The sequence below is a fragment of the Sus scrofa genome, chromosome 10 (genome assembly GCF_000003025.6).
Source record: "Sus scrofa isolate TJ Tabasco breed Duroc chromosome 10, Sscrofa11.1, whole genome shotgun sequence".
NCBI lineage: Eukaryota > Metazoa > Chordata > Mammalia > Artiodactyla > Suidae > Sus > Sus scrofa.
In genome coordinates this window covers 68,198,635-68,214,064 of record NC_010452.4, presented here as the reverse complement: position 1 = coordinate 68,214,064, position 15,430 = coordinate 68,198,635, and the positions used below count along the sequence as shown (strand labels likewise).

Genomic DNA, 15,430 nt, shown 5'->3' with positions numbered 1-15,430 from the left:
GGAGAGCTGAGGGCCTCCTTACACTGGAACATTTATCGTCCGGACACCGGGGCTCATATCACCCAGGGGCGCTAAGGTCAAAAACAGGCGTGGCTTTACAGGGAGAAGGGTCCCCTGCACCCACTATTGAGACCACTTCTCGGGGCAAGCTATCCGGATGGGACACTGAGGAGCCCTCCACCTGCTAAGCTCTGGACGGGGTGGGACTGGGGCACAGGGTCAATGCGCCTCCTGCGGCTCGGGTTCACCCAGCCCAGCGGCATCGAGGATGCAGCGAGCCTTCCCGTCACGTGGCCCCTGCTGATGCGAAGGCCTCTGGGCAGGTCAGCCCTTGCTCGGACCCCAACCGGGAAGGTCCAATCGGACACAACTCTGCCCCCAGTCTGTAAACCGTCTGAGCAGAGGCCTCCCACGGGGTCAGCTGGGACCCCTCACCCTGGGCCTCGCCTCTCTGGTGTGATCCCCTCCCGGCCCACAGTCCCCCCACGGCCTGCAGCCCCCGCCTCTGGGGGCAGAAAGAGCAGGCCACCTTCTCCCCAGAATTTAAAAAACCTCGATTTCATGTGGGGTGATCCCGGCCCCTTCAAGCTCCCCTAAAACGCCCCCGGAGCCTGGCTTTGGCCTCTCTGGGCTCTCATCTCTGGACTGTTCCTCGGCTGTTATTAAAGGGGAGGCCGCCTGGCAAACAGGGCTGCCAACAGCACCATGGAGGGAGCATCCTGATGTCGGCGCACGGCAAAGAGCCCGCCAGGCGGCGCGGAGGCAGCGGCTACAGCCCCGCGGGGGGCTCCGGCCGCCTCCCCAGGGCCCTGTGGCCGAGCCGAGCGCCGTGCCCTGCTTGAGCGCGATCCCCGCCGGCCAAGGATTTCCAGCACACGCTCTGTGCACGCAGCGCATCTGGGCAGCCGGCGGGACAGCAGGAACCGAAAGAGAAGTTGGTGAAGCAGACTCAGCGGCTTAAAAAGCACGGGGGAAAAAGAGGCCCGTCGAACGTGGGGACGGTCTGCTCAGGGCAGCAGCTGCCGGACGCGTGACAAGGAGCCCGACAGCGAGCGAGTCCACCAGAGAAAACGCGGAACACACAACATTCGAACTTGTTCCATTCGAACATGCATATATTACACCATATATTACACACACACACACACAGGTAATATTTTAAAAGAATTTCCAACCAGCAATTTGGGGGCCCTTGTGTTTAACTTTCGGCATTTAAAGGAACAGAGTTTTTATTCTCCTGAAAAATGTCATCGGACTTAATCCTCTTTGGTTATTGAAAGGCCATTGTTTGACGTCTCCTAGGAACGAGTCCCTGACATGACTGAGCAGAAGGGTCACTGCTGAGAAAGACGTCTTCTTTAAAAACATCGAGCTTCCTTCACAAACAGCTCTGCTCTAGCCGACAGCACACCCGGCCAGGCATTCACCTGCGTCCGTGGACACTCTGGCCTCCGCGTCTCGCCAGCGTCGGGGCAGGAAGGACGAGGGTCAGGGGGGCACCTCCGCCCCAGCCGCCCCCACAAGCATCGGCCTTTAGGGGCGCACACTTCTCTGGGAAAGCTTGGACCCCTGCCTTCTGGATCCTGATTCTGGGGGAAAATCCGAGTCTGATGAAAGCCGACAGCTCTCGAAAAGCGAAGGCGCTTTCCCTGAGTAGAGGGGCCAGACTCTTCCTTTTGCGTAATTACACCCTACTTAGAGTTTTCAAGCACTTTTGAATCAACCAGCTCATCTGCTTCTCCACACGCAGGAGCCAGCCCGGGTCCCCGGCAGGGAGCAGGGAAAACATAGTGAGAAGATGACCTCTGGCCTCGGTCAGTGACCTCTGAGAGGGCGAGCCCTTCCTAGGACAGGGTCAGTGTCCTTCTCAAGGTGGGCTGGCTCGCGGGGACATGCTGTGGCCTCTCTCAGGGGTTGCCTCCTTACCAGGTGGACGGCCCGGGGGTTCTGCAGGAGAAGCCAGGCTCCTGCTGCCAGGCTGCGACCAGAGGCTCGCTGGCTATTTCTCAAAGGCACTTTATCAGGGCCACCAGGTGGGGAAACAGATGCAAGTGGTGCAGGTGCTGGCCTGGGCCTGGGGAGCGCCAGCACCTGCTTGCAGGTAAGCAGGACAGACGGGCCTCCCACCAGCAGACAAAGCCTTTGAGGGTCGGGCAGAGGCCTCAAAGGTTCCAGGTTCCCTGGAGAACCCTGGGTTTTAACCTAAGTTCACATGTAAACATCACTTTTCTTCTCTGTGAGGAGGCTGCCTCTCACCTGGAGGAACCGTCGCAGCAACGAAAAGCTTCCTCTCCAGCGCCCGCCGGTCCCCTTTCTAGCTCTCGAATAACCTTGTCACGCTCAACACACACCATCAATGAAGCGGCTTTTACTCATTCCAGGAGCCACGTGCAACAGACGCAGATGTTACAATTCAATACATGGAAATAGCCTCAAAATGTCATTAACTTTTGAATTAACAATGAGCCTTGATTGTTTGAGAAAAGGTGACATATTTCCCCATTTAGAGTTTGGGACAAGAAGTTAATTTAAATGCCAAAAGTACATATATTTGAGTAACATGATGTCAAATAAATCTTAACATTAATATAAAAATGGCATTTATAAAAGCTATAATGAATGTTGCTAAGGGCACGTTTTCTTAAACAGTTTTACTCAATCGAGACCTTATAAAGCTTTGGTCTATTGTTCCACTTTCATTAGTGTTTTCTCAGGCCAATTATAGTAAAAGGGTGTGTGTCTCAGGCTGGCGTTTACGGGGCCTTGATGCCACGAGCCACACTGTTCTCTGTGCCCTGGGTGCGTCATCTGGCTTCTTCCAACAACCCCACGAGGCCGATCATTCTGCGTCATTTTCCTGGGGGGCGGGGTGGGACCTGAGATGTGGGTTAAGTATGTTCTCTGGGAGACGCACCTAATCAGTAGCGGCCCCAGTCCAGCTAGTTCTCCCAAAGGTGCCAGGACCAGGAGCCATGTTCCTCCTGGGGCTCAGGGTCTGCAGGACGTGGCCTCCAGCCCTGCCCTAAGTCATGGGACAGGATGCCAGGTTGAGAGTGTTCCCCTCGGACGCGGCCTGCAGGTGCCCCACACCCGCTGGCAGGTCCTCACTCTGCCCGCCCCATGTCAGTGCCCAGGGGAAGGGACGGTCTCAGTGAATTCCTGCTCTGAGACATTGTGGCTGTCATCCTTCATTATAAAGTGGGGGAGGGGGGGTTTCAGCTGGAGTAGGAGCAACACAAAAAAGCGGCTGATGGTATCAGAAAGTTCTAGAAGACTGGGAGGAGCCACGGTTTTAGCAAAAACCCGCTTTCCCTCTCTTCCACCCACAGTGCCCTTGCCGCCGGGGCCGCTGTGCTGGGGACGCTGCTGGCTGGAGGGCTGTCCCCACAGGGACCTCCCTTTGGCGGCTCGCCCTCCCCGCTTCCTCCCTGGACCACTTGAGAGCAGCGCAGCGGAGAAACACTAGACCCGCACGAATGAAAGGATGCTCCAGCTCCCACACCCCACTCTGCCCAGGTCCCCCGTCGTGAAACACAGGCACAGCCTCAAAGCCTCAGATGCGCCCTGGGAAAGGGGCCTTCCCTGGGCTCCACCTCGGAGAGAAACCTGGGGCCCCAGGGGGCACCCGGGTTGGCAGGTCAGAAGGACGTTTCAACTCCACTGTTCACACGTGCCCCTGGCCAGAGGTGCACAGCAGCTGGCTCACACACCTCCAAGGATGGGGCGCTCACGACCTCCCAAGCACGTTTCCGGTTCCTCCTCGGGGTCTATTCTGTCTGTAGGTAGACACTCAGCTTAACTGACTTCCTCAAGTTTGAGCATCGCAGAGTCTAACGCCTTAGATCGACGAGGTTAAACGCTCACTCCCAAAAGGCGCAGGGCAGACGGGAGGGGCCGATCTGCCTTTTCCCACCCGCGTGGCACTCGCTATTGACGTTTCAAAGAAAGCGCGTGAGAGGTGACCAAGGAGCAAAAGCCACCTGCTGGTAAAGGCGAGAAGCAGGCGTCAGACCTTTCGGTGCATCCCAGCTGGAGGGACTCGAGTGGCCCACTGTCGTTTGACTTGAAGCGTGAGGAGAACGCGATCGACAGAGAAGCGAGTCCAGCCAAGCAGTTCCGTTGAGGACCAGCCTACCCTGGGGCTGCTGTTCCCCCGGAGACCGACCCAGTGGTGTGGAAACTGTGCACATGCGTGTTATCCGTGCATACGCACGGCAGACTCTCAACAAATATTTCTAGAGTCAATCTTCCGAAACACTATTCGACTATAAGAAGAAACATTTTCTGATTTCCTGCCTTGTCTATGACAGTTGAAAAATTTATCAGTGAGAAAATTCCTTTTTAAAAGGAGACCACTGGTAGGTAAAGCCTTTCAGGAACAGAAAATATGGAACAAAGAAGAAACATCCAAATGAAAAAGCCTGGTACACACAGCTCGTGGGGACTGGGCTCAAGCTGCCCCTCCTTGGGATTCTGTGGCTCAGCAGGTGAGGGAGCTGGTGTTGTCACTGCAGCAGCTCGGGTGGCTGCTGTGGCGTGTGGGTTCGATCCCAGGCCAGGGAATTTCCACATGCCATGAGTGTGGCAATAAAAAACAAAACAAAAGCAAAACTGTCCTTTCTTGACCTGGCAAACAGAGCAAGAGCCTAACATTTATTGAGTTCCTGTGTACTGTGAACCCAGAGAGCTAAAGCTTTAGGGGAAAACATTGTTTCAAACTGTTTTATCTTCATGCTCAGGTGCTCTTTCTGGAAGGTAAGAATTAGCCACAGCCAAGAAGTTTCAGTAAATGGCAAATACACACTCAAAGGTAAACACGTCTAGTCAATGTGGAAGCGCCTTCCGCTCCCAGCGTGGGCGCTTCATCTTATTTAGCATCTGAGAGGAAACAGTTCAGTAAAATAATCCTGGGGCACCTAGTCCGAGTCGCCCCCGCAAGGAAGGAAACGTCTCCTAAAGGGTTCGAAAGCCAAGAGACTCCGCTCACAGTGACACCGGGAAATGGGTTTGTTTACACCTGGACTCGTGGCTTACTTGCCCGGGGAGTTCAGCTGTGCTCGTAACTGCACAGAAAAGGAGGGGGCCGGCACAGCCTCATTTCCCAAAACCGTGCTGTTTAAACCCCAGTGTATTTTCTTTTTTTTTTTTCTTAAGGAAAGAAAGGGGCTGCACTTCCTTCCTGGGCGCAGAGCTCCTGGGTTCTGACTGTGGGAGGCCTGCACTTGGCAGAGCGGCACTGGCTGCGCTCGGTTGGTCTCGGGAAGCGTGTCTGGGGGCGGGTGGGTCCCGGTGGGTCCCCGTGTCGCCCTCGTCCTGGTTTGGAAGGTGAACTCTGGCCCCAAACACGCTGGGTGGTGGCCAGCTAAGGACCCTGCCTTCTGCGTCCCCGGTCAACCTGCCTTGAAGTCGCAGGGAATGTGCAGAAAGTTGGCTCCGGGCGTTTTTAAAGCACCACACTTAACTCTCCTCAGGGTTTGTTTTTGATTGTTTAGATCAAACGTTCTCCTTCCCCATATTTGTGTCCCGAAGGGCACCTTGCTGAGAATGTGGCCCTCAAGCTGAGACATCAGCTGGGAACGTGCGTGAGAGCGCAACCTCCCGGGACACGGGCTGTGTCTGGGTCGTTTCCCACACACTCAGGCGGACTTGGCGTGTGGTAGGAGCTGCGGAAGGACCGCGTGAACGACCTGTGCCTTCGCTTTGAGTCTCCTTGGAACTGGCGACCTGGCCTGACGGCAGGACGGCGGGCCTGCTTTCAGTTCCTGTGTGTGTGTGTGTGTGCGTGTGTGTGTGTGTGTGTGTGTGTGTGTGTGCGGGTGATTAAATACTGGTGAAAATAGTTCGTGGCTAACGGTCACAACATGGTTATTTTGGCAAATTCACTTAAAGATTTATTACGCTTAAGCCTTTCCCAGCTCTCATTTCTCAAATCCTCAGATCTTTTTAATCAACATAAAAATACCACGTTGATAAAATTTACACAAAATAAAAAACCCAAGAGAAAAAAATATCATCTGAGTGGGCCTTCTATCAAGAAACAGTTAACTTGGGGGTTTTCAAACTATGAAGTCTGCTCAGGGTCGCCCACGTGAACACAGGCTCTGGGGATCTTGGGGGTCTCCTGGGGGCGCCCGCCCCGGAGCCCGTGTCCCTCTTACAGACGAGGAGACGGAGGCGAGCGCGCCAAGGCCTCGGGCTGGGAGGCGGAACTCGGCGCTCCAACTCCAACGCGTGCGCTTTATCCGCGGCCCCAAATCCGAAGAAACACATACCCGAAGAACAGCAGACCCCAAGTCCTGCAGGCAGGACATTCATGATTTTTGGACGGTGGTTACTGAAATCCCTGTCTCACAGGGTTTTACTACAGAGCTGTAGCTGTCTGGAGATGCCACGGAATGACCTCATTTCCCCTGCGCGCACACGCACGCACGCACACGCATGTACACGCACGCGCACTCCCACACTCTGTCAGGCTCTACTTCTGTCTCGTGCTCCTCCTGTTGCTCCAGACCAGAGGCAGCTGGTCCTCCCACGGCCAGGTCACTGGGACGAAGGCCCAGAGCGGGGCCCTGGTTCACCCAGTGAGTTTGTTTTAAAGACCCCACCCCTGAGCAAGTGTGTGAAAGGTCTGAGGAGGGAGGCCCTGGGATGGCCTCTTAGAGACCCTCTGTCTCATCTCCCAGTTTTTGCTGCAAAGAGGCACTCGAGGTAACTGGCCATGCCTGCAGAAGCCCAGCCGGGACCTCAGCCCGGTTCCGAGTGCTGCCAGGAACCAGGAGGGACTGGCTGCCCGAAAGCCCCTCAGACCGGGTGTCACACTGGCTCAGTCACCTCTGGGGACACCACACACTGGTCATCACAAAGGCTAGGGTTGGAGCCGATGCCTCACCAGGCCCCTCACCCCGGCTGGGACAAGGCTTCACCCCCACCCTGTGTCAGCCACAAAGAGCGTGGCGTGGTTCTTAAGCGCAGCAAGCGTTTCTGCAGGGCTCTGTGAGCAGGCCGTGCGGCCACTGGACACCCCTGTGGACGTGCTGTGTGGGGAGCAGCACTTGATCAGCATCCCCCTGCCACCGCCACCAGGCCTCCCTGCCCCCCCCGGCAGCTTGCTCACAGAGGACAATTAGCCACTTGCTTGTATGTTACATGCAAAACAAACTATCTTTAGCTGCTGACATCTCTCATGCCGCCTGGCGACCAGGGCTTGTCTGGGAGCCAGAAGGCACAGGACCCGGAGCGGAAAAAGCAAGAGGAGCCCACACGGTAGCGACACGGGCGACATTTGCGGTGATGGAGAAACGTGCGGCATCCTAGGTGCGGCACAGGAGCTTCATCTCATCCTGCGTGGCAGGCAGCACGCGGGTCGGGGGGGACAGTGGTGACATCGGGGTGCCCGCAGTGCCCCTTCTGTGGGAGGCGAGCTGCGTGGGGTTCCCTGCCTGGCGCCCTCACATTTTCCAGAAGGGTGGGAGGCCGTTCAGACGACTCTTGGACACAGAGCTAGGGTGCACGGCCATCAGAGCCTCTCTGGGGTCTGGGATTTTCCTTTTGTTTCATTAATGTTTACGTTTATGACAAGAGGTTTCAACAGCTGCCGAGAGCCTTCAGGGGTGACTCTGTCTTGCTAACTTTCAAAGTGCACGTCCTGTCCCTGCAAACACGTGACAAGATCGAGGGAGGAGACAGGCCAGCTTCTGCCGAGGAGAAGCTTCACCTGCTCGTAGCGGCTGGAGAAGCAGCAGAGACATGGCACAGATCTCTGCACATGAAACCTGGAAGCCGGCAGGTGCAGCGGGCAGTGACCCACAGACGACAGGGTCATTGCTGGGACGCTCTGCCCGCCCGGAGAAGGTGGCTGGGGTGTGGGAGCACGGGTCCCCTCCTCCGAGCCACCGCGGAGAACACGAGCCTTCGGGTCGCAGGGAGACCTGGATTCCTAGAGCCCCAGCCGCAGTCCTCCCGTCCTGACATCCCTCCGCCCGGCCTGGTGTCCTTAGTTTTGGACCAGGGCTGTGCTGCGGGCTCAGTGCAGACTCTGGGGTGGTGAGGGACGAGGGCTCCGCGTGGGGCCCAGGGGTGCCAGGCACCCAACCTCACCTTGTCTGCCTCTGTCTGTGCTCCTGTGCGCGCTTCTAGAAACACAGCGACAGCCTGGGGGGAAGGGGAGGGCCTGAAATCTGGGGAGAGAGGACCCAGAGGAGAACCCGCACCGACAGTCCCACCTGCGCTCTCGCGGCTCCACCGCCAGGGTTATTTATCGCAGCTCCATGCTCCTATTGCGGCATAATTAAAAGATAAATAACTGTAGAGACCTCGCCAAGATAAACGAAGAGTCTGAGGCCTTTTCACCACGACGCCCTTTCAGGCGTGTTAGAAAGAGAGCCAGCGTTTTAGGGAACTCCGTGGAGCTTCACAGACGGGGCTGTGAGGTCGCAGGAGCTGCTGGCCGCCCCTTACCCGCAGTGTCTGCCACACTGGCCCCCCGTGAAAACCAAAAAGACGTTCATTTGATTTGTTCAGGGTGCATCCAGAACTGGAAGTTCTAATTTATGAGCCCGAAGCACCATGAAGCTGATGCAGGGGATTCTAATGAGTGTGAACACGTCTTCTTCGAGAGGAATAATTTAGGAGAATCCTACAGGATTGGGCGTAGAGACACACAGGCACCTTAGCAGAAAGCTTAGCCCCCTGAAAAGGTATTTCGTACCGTTGAAAAAGGTTCGGCTTCCTTTTTGTGAAAAGTGTAACATGACTGTGGCCTTTTGAGCCTCTGGGCTGATTACGTGAGGTTCACGCCGTATCTGCCCCGCACGCTCCCCTTCGCTTCCCAAAATAACCCTTCTTCCTCAGCAATGGTCCCTTTAAAGCAGGGTTTCTCTCTCACTCTTGTGCACAGAACCGGGCACAAAGCAAAGCGACTGTCTTCATCCGGAGGCCCCAGGATGTGGGGCAGGCCACACCACAGGCTCTGTTTTCAGCCTGATGTCCTCAGCCCCGTCCCAGGACTCGGCACAAGCTGCATTACTTCACGCTGGCCCAGAGATACCGCAGGGATTGCTGAAAGGTGACCAGTTTATTTTGAAAGCACATTTTCTAGGAAATACGTTTCCCCCACTTTTTCTCGGGCTACTTTCCTAGTTTTACAAAATAAGCACGTTACGCTTAAAATCATGGCTGCGCCTGTGGACGGCATTGCGCCAGGAAAGGGTCCTTACTGACCTTAGTCTAGAGACGCTGGCCGCACAGAGCGTGTGCTCACACCACCAGGCTCGGAGGCTGAGCCGCCTTTTGCGTTCAGGGCACATTTGGAAGATAGGTCTACAGCCATAACGCCTAACGAGACGGTGACAGCGGAGCCAACGCCTCAGTGCAGGAGGGACGGCCACAAACGGAGCGCTCTTCGCACGCGTCTGGGTCCTGCCGGGAGCCCCCGTGCTCGGCGGGCGCTGCCTCACTCCTGCCTGCAGAGCTGGCCTGGCCGTGGGGGCCGGGCAGCCCCTGACCTCTGCCCCAGGCTGGGTGAGTGTTTGTGCAGCCTTTGGCAAGGACGTTTGCTAATGAGATGGCAAGAGGTCTTGGGAAAGTGGGAGGCTCAGCTGAAGCTCAGCATCTGCAAGACGGCCCATCACAGGCCCGGCGCCTGCAGAAGCTGGACCAGGGACCTGCACGTTTCCAGCCTCATCTGCTTGGGTCACGCTAACTGGCTTGCACGCAGCTCACTTCAGAGACAGGCGACTTCTCACAGCTTTAAAGTGCCCCCCGTGTGCGTCTGGCTTGAGACCGTGCCATCACTGGGCACTCGCGCACCTCTCTATGCTCTCTCTTTGGCACTGGGTCTCCAGTTTTCCACAAGAAATGGCCTGCATGTTTTGGCCCATCGTTTCTCCCAGCAGAAGCTTTCCTGACCGTTTCGCTAAGATCCGCTGAAGTTCTTGCATCTGGGATCTGCACACACTAACTCCCGAAATCAGCAGAGACAAAGTCTGAAATCTGCGGGTGCTGGTGCCCCGGCTGGGGGCCGGTGACTCCGACATTAAGGGCTCAGCCCAGAGCTGCTTCTCCTCAGAACTCAGGGAGCCAAGTGGTGCTGTGCTCTGCCCGCACCTGGATGGGGCTGCCCAGGACATGACACAGTTAGAGGCCCTCTGAGGCTCCTCCACGTCCAAGCTGGTGGGGGGGCCCCGGGACTGTCCACAGCCCCACTTCTGTCACATCATTTTTTAAGTGACAGCGTGACACGGGGGCGGGGGGGGGGGCTTGTGGCCGGATCATCTGTAGGTGGGGGCTCACGGTGTGCTCACCCTCGGCCCACACCTTCTAAAGAAGGGCTGCAGCTGGGCCTGGGAGCTGCCTTCCCTTCGGGCAGGGAGACCGAGCAGGTGCTGGCAAGTGGAGTGACTCGGGGGCTGTGACCGGAGGATGCGGGGGGAGGAAGAGGGACGCGGCCCCGCGGAGGAGCTGGGTGAGCAGATGCGGAACACACACCCAACACCAGCGACCTGAAGAAGGGACCCGACCTGCCCTTGGACGTCACCACCGCCCGACACACGAGTCGGACGCGCGTCCACTGTGTCGGGTCCCCGCTGCGGGTCCGTGACGTCCATCTGCTCTGCCCTTCACTCCTTCACTCAGGGCTCCGTCCCCGTCCTGACGGTCAGCAGAGCCCTTCCTGAGCTCGGAGCTCTGCCTGCCTGCCCTCTGCAGTGGTGCACGCCTGGCGTTTGCTCCCTGAGGAGGGAGACACCCGACGTGCCTGAAAAGACGCCCGCGGTTCAAGGCTCGGGGAGCAGGCGAGTCCCTTGAACAGGAACCCTCTGGCCAAGGCCACACACCGCAGCCACTTAAAGCCCAGCCTGACCTTCAGGAGCCCCGCCCTTCTCCTTCCTGCCAAGGTGACACTGTGCTGCAGGCGCCCAGCTAGTCCACACAGTCCAGGCTGTGCGGCTTCGGCGAGCCCTGTGTGGTCACTGCTGCAGGATGACAAATTGCCTCTCTGCTGTGTCGGAGCTGTGACAACCCTTCCAGATGGCCCAAAGAGCCCGGTCAGTGAGCGAGAGCCATGGTCAATCATGAGCTCCGGGGCCCTGGGGCGGCGGCGGCCAGACCTACAGAGACGCCCAGCTGGCTCAGGCACCACCACAGCCTCAATGCCCCTGCCACCGGGCGTTGGCTCCGAGCCCCTGGGCCAGGCCCATACCCTCACCGTGCGTGGAACCTGAGCGGTCAGCCCTGGAGCAAGAGAACAGGGCAGTGTGTGCAGTCACCCTCCCCTCCGGAATCCTCACACGAAAAGCTGTACCTGCTGCCCGGAGCCCGACCAGCAGACCCTGACCAGCTCCGTGCCAGCATCCCTGCTCCAGGGCCTGGCTTCCCCAGAACCTGGGTCCCCCCGATGGCTGCCTTCCCCCCATGCCCACCCCCCGTCCACTGGGAAGGCAAGTGGGCCTGGCTCCAGACTCCCCCAGGCCCCCGCCTGTATCTTAGACTCCCCGCCACGCCCCGGGCCCTGCTTGTATCTTAGCACAAAGGCCACGTGGAAGCGTGTCCCACAGTGTGGCCCTGTCACCCCCAGCTGCCTGGGCTGTGCCCTTCCAGCTGCTTCAGGGCACCCACCTCCCACCACGCTGCCCCCCAGGAAGTGGGGAGGGTGGCTTTCGGATCCCCATGGGCTCATGGCCATCAGGAGGGGGTGCCACCTCACACCACCTCATAGCACACGTGACTGTACCCAGCCTGCTTTCCATCAGCCACTTGTGCTCTGGAGCCACTGCCAAAGCGTCCTGCGTGCTCAACCACCAACACAGAGGAACCCCGAAATCCACCCATTTTCAGAGCTTCCTATGACTGGTTCTAGAGAGGCTGCGGAAAACCACACCGGGAAAGGCGGAATTAGAGGAAAGTGAAAACTGAGTGTGCCTTGTTATCAGGAAGCTCCCTCCAGGCACCGCCAACCACAGGGATCTCCAGGCCGCTCAGCGCCGGATGGCATGTTTCTGAGCATCTGGGGGGGCCTGTCTCCATGCAGGCACGAGAGTCACACTGCCTCTTGTGGGAGGGAAGGGGCTATTTTCATGTTTCCATCATAAACGAGCTTACAAATCAGCAGATTTCAACAACTCATCACACACACACGATGTCATCTCATGACTGACCTCTTCCCATAAAGCACCGCACCGGGTCCCCTCTGCAGACAACTGAAATGAGCGCGCTTCCGAGTCAGGTCCGTAGAAGATTTTTAACGTTTTTGAGAATACATGTCTCCCTACGCTTCGAAAGAGAATGCACGTAATGGTTTAACTTTTTATTTAAAGGCACGTGCTAATCCGTATGGGTATCAAATAACATCCTGGAAAGTAATTTTCAAGCAATTTCCTTTGGGTTAATAGAGTGTTCAGAACAGTTTATGCTTATCTGAGGGTCCCAGACGCTCTGAGACCCTGATGCTGCAGACGTCACTCTCAGCGGCCGCCCTGCAACCCTCTGTGGACCCAGAGACAGACAGAGACAGGCAGAGACAGAGAGAGACGGAGAGAGACAGAGAGAGACAGAGCGAAGCAGAGCAGGCTCGGTGGGGGTTTCCCTGTGTGATAAACCCCCCACTTTGTGAACGGCCTTTACCCTTGACTCTGGGGTCCGAGGCCCGGAAACTGGGCTATGCCATGGGTGGGAGAGCAGAGAACTGGACCGGAGCGGAATTCCTTTGGGCCAGTGCGCTCACTGGTGTCAGATGAACTGCAGGGATTAACACGCATAACGACGGCAATGCACTTGTCACGCGGGAACTGGGAAGCTACTCCCCGGGCGGAGCTCTTCCGAGGTCCGGGACACGGGGCTCCTTCCACACTGGGGACCTAGGCGTCGGGTCAGACGTGTTCGAAGCAAGACGCTGTAGGAGAAAGAATTGAGAAGCCTCCCCCAGGCAGGGCTCTCCACCCAGTCTGATCTGGGCCAAGGCACTGGTGCGCGGCGGGGGTCTGGCTGCCTGGCTAGTGTCCCTGTGCCATGGGCTGTAGCCGGAGCGCCACAGGCGCCAGCAGGACACCCTCCAGGGGGCTCCAGCTGGTGGGTTTCTTCAGAGCCAAACCTGCAAAAACACGGAGGTGGTGAAACGCTCTTGATGGGAACGCGATGGTGCAGAGGCCCTGCCGATTGACTGGCGGCTCGCTCGCTGCAGGAGGGGAAGGAAAGCAGGAGAAACCCATGGAAGTGGAAGAAAATCCATGTTCCTTGGTGCGTCACATTTAATTAATTACTTAAATGCCAGCCCGTGGAAGTTCCAGGACCAGGGATCGAACCTGCGCCACAACCGGGACAAGGTCGGATCCTCCACCTCCTTCGCCACCTGGGAGCTCCTTCCTCCTTTTCAAACCGCAGTAGAAGTACAGTGACACCTTCTCTGCCTCTTATTGAAAATTCTCAGGCCACCTCTGCTCTCCTGGCTCCTGGCCTCTCCTCTCCAACTTCCCGCTATGGCTTCCGGGACAGACACCTCCTTTCTCCAAAGTCTGTGGACGGGTCCCCAGGTGACGTGTCCCTGGCTGGAGGCGGTTACCCAGGAACAGATCCCAGAAGACCCCGAGGGTGCACAGGTGTATGGCCTCCTAGACATGGCGTGAGATGCTCCGGCCTTCTGGGACCAGGGTGCCTCACAAGAGCTCCCTTCACTTGGGGGCCGTCGATGGAGGACAGGAAAGCTGGGCCCCCCTGGGCACCCAGGGCCGCAGCCTCCCCTCTCCTCTTGCTGCCTGTCTCCCCTCTCCTCTGTCTCTCTCCCTCTCTCTGTCTCGTCTCTCCGTGCCTCGCTCCAGCTCTGACAGTTCTCCAGGGCACATGTGGCCATGAAGATCTCAGGGCCACTTGGGTCCCGGGCAGGACTGCATCCAAACCCAGGGCAGAGCAGCCCCGAGGCCCCCTCCCGCCACTGGGCGGGGCACGGGCCCTCACCCACCCGGAGCATCTCTGGTTCCAGGTTCAGGGCACTGCTCCCGCTGTCATCTGGTGAAATCGCACTGAATCCCCACTCTTCTGTCGGAAGTGCCGTGATGCCAGCCAAGTGAGGAGGAAAGGTCCTTCTGAGATTGATTTTTTCCAGACACCACAGTTCTGTTCAATTGAATTCACTCAGGTTGTGGTTAACAAACACGACGGAGAGTAGGACATGTCGAATTAGCAGCTTTGCAAATCTCCTGTTAATTGTCAGCCTAATTAAAAAATTGCTAATTATAATGTTTATAACTTCAAATAACTGCTCAGCTATAAAGTACGGCCTGTCAGGTGTAAACAGGGGACTGGAGGGAAAAAATCAATCCACATCTGTTAGTGCATCAGCACAGCACACCGCAGTGAAAACGGATCGCCTATTGCACCGTAAACCTGCATCGCGATAAAAAGACCAATTCACTCAGCACCTGCTTAATAAATGCTAACGGCCATTTTTACCGGCTGGCCCCGCAGTGTCTGCTGTCACCTGGCCGTCCCGTCTGGAGGAAGGCGGTGCTGGCCAGTTACGGGAGTGCACAGGCCCCGCAACTCCACCAGAGGAAGGTATTTGGCCCCTGGGCGGCGCAGGGTTAAAAAGAAAGCTAAGACCCCCCCCCCCAGGGGTTCATCCCCCAGCCTCTGGGAGCAAAGATTGTCCCCCGCCCTCAGTCCTGCAGCCACTGACCCAAGATGCTGGGCAGGGCCGAGGCCCAGAGCCCACCTGGCGGGGCGACGAGGAGCCGGGCTCCTTCAGAGCCGCTAAGCAGAGGGGCCCTCACCGTGGCTGCAGAAACCGAAACAAGTCAACTTCTCGCTCAAGGAGCCGTCAAATCTGGTGGCCGCTCCTCAGGGTGATGGGGCTGTGTCGTCACCTACGGCCTCTCGCAATCCATTGCTCCGGCCAGGCGAAGAAGAGAAAAAACTCTCGAAACTCTTCCGCGGAGCCCGGCCCAGGGCAGCGGGTGGGGGTGGGGGCTGCATGCTACTCTGCTGGCCCTCCACCCACGAGGAGCCTCGGGATCCCAGGGGTCTCCCGCCGGGACCCGAGTCCTGGCTGCAGCCCCCTCCCTGTCGAAACTCCGCTCGGGAGAAGAGGACGTTCTGAACGGGGCTGCCTCTGCTCCTCGCCGGCTCGGTGGGCGTGCTGCGCAGGGGAAGACAGGTCAGCAGGACCTGGGCGGTGATCCGGTCACTGCTGGTCCGGAGAGATGGAGGCGGCTGTGACGCCGGAGGAGCGGCCAGCATCTCCAGTCAGGAGGCGCTGGGGCAGAGCTGAGCTTCGTCTACCCGGCGAGCATGTGGTTAGCTCTGTGTTCAGCTGAACACGGGAGGGATGCGGTTCACAAACTGCCACAGCGGCCACGAGGCACGTTCGAGTCCGTCGACTGCTGTGCAGTGACAAGCCCAGCTTCCAGAAGCACTGAGCGGAAGGTAGAGGCAGCGCCCTCTC

At 57.8% G+C, this 15,430-nt stretch overlaps 1 protein-coding gene across 2 annotated transcripts in view; it reads right to left on the bottom strand.

Moving 5' to 3' along the window:
* ADARB2 (adenosine deaminase, RNA specific B2 (inactive)) overlaps window positions 1-15,430 on the bottom strand; it is a 455,053-nt gene that overhangs the window by 254,519 nt on the left and 185,104 nt on the right. The gene's annotated exons all lie outside the window — the stretch shown is intronic.